This window comes from Colobus angolensis, unplaced genomic scaffold (genome assembly GCF_000951035.1).
Source record: "Colobus angolensis palliatus isolate OR3802 unplaced genomic scaffold, Cang.pa_1.0 Scaffold387, whole genome shotgun sequence".
Classification (NCBI taxonomy): Eukaryota; Metazoa; Chordata; class Mammalia; order Primates; family Cercopithecidae; genus Colobus; species Colobus angolensis.
Genome location: NW_012117232.1, coordinates 648,740 through 650,076, shown reverse-complemented (window position 1 = coordinate 650,076; position 1,337 = coordinate 648,740).

Below are 1,337 nucleotides of genomic sequence, written 5' to 3'. Positions count from 1 at the left end.
AAAGAATTAACAAAATCATATTTATTTTACAACATGTAATACATATTTTTTATTCTCCATTTGTTTTGAATGCTCTGTGCAATCTACAAAAAGTCTAATAGTAATAATTAAATTGTTCATTAAATTGAACATTATCTTGTTTTTTAAAATGATAATCTCAACAATGATGTTTTATTTTTGAGATACATATATATATTTATTTATTTTTATTTATTTATTTTTTTGAGACAGAGTTTCACTTTCTAACCTAGGCTAGAGTGTAATGGCACGATCTTGGCTCACTGCAACCTCCGTCTCCCGGGTTCACGCAATTCTTCTGCCTCAGCCTCCAAGTAGCTGAGACTATAGGTGTGTGCCACCACGCCCGGCTAATTTTTGTATTTTTGGTAAAGACGGGGTTTCACCATATTGGCCAGGCTAGTCTCAAACTCCTGACCTTGTGATCAGTACGCATTATGAAGCTACATGGCTAACGTTGAGTACTCCCTGTGTGTGCCAGGCCCTGGGCTCATGCTCTACATGCGTTTATATTTCATTTAATTCTCTCCTCAACCTGAGATGGTATAGCCACCCCATTTTACAGAGTCGAAACTGAGGCTCAGAGACTGAAAGTTAAGCCTGAAGTTGCAGTCAATAAGAGGCAGAGCTGGAACTGAAACCTACATGTGTCTGACCACCAGTTCATGTTCTGATGGCAGGCTAGTCTGCTTCGCAGTGTGGAGTGTGGAGTAGATGGTACATGCCTGCTAGGATGGGCTAGGTACCACTGTAGGTAACAAACAGCCACAAACAATGGAAATGTACAACACTGAAGGTTCTTTTCCTGCCCATGCTGCACATCCTCCATGGCTCTCCTGGGCCCTGTGCTCCACATCCGTTCATCCTGCCACGAGAATAAAGGAGCAGCCTCCATATGGGAGCTGTCAGCTACTCTAAGAGATGAAGGAGAGGGTGGCCAATCTTAATGGCTCCCAATTCTCTTGCCTTGAGGTGACACGCTTCACTTCCACTCACATCTCCTGGGTCAAAGCAAATCCCATGGGTACATCCACTTTCAAGTGGCCCAGGGGAGAACCTGAAATACTCAGTGGACTCCATTAAGGCCACCACATGGTGTCAGCCTGCATCAGAGACTGTGGAGAGACAGAAGAGGAGAGTGGGGAACTGATGGGAAATGACAGCAGGGCTCAGTCACCACGGATTTGCTTTATCCTCAACCAGGTGGAGTTTGTCCCAAAGCTGCACAAAATTAACACCAGCACGATTAAGCGGGGTACACTTCAGAAAAAGCAGTTTGGTCAGATGTAATCAGCAGTGAACTCACAATCAACTGAGTG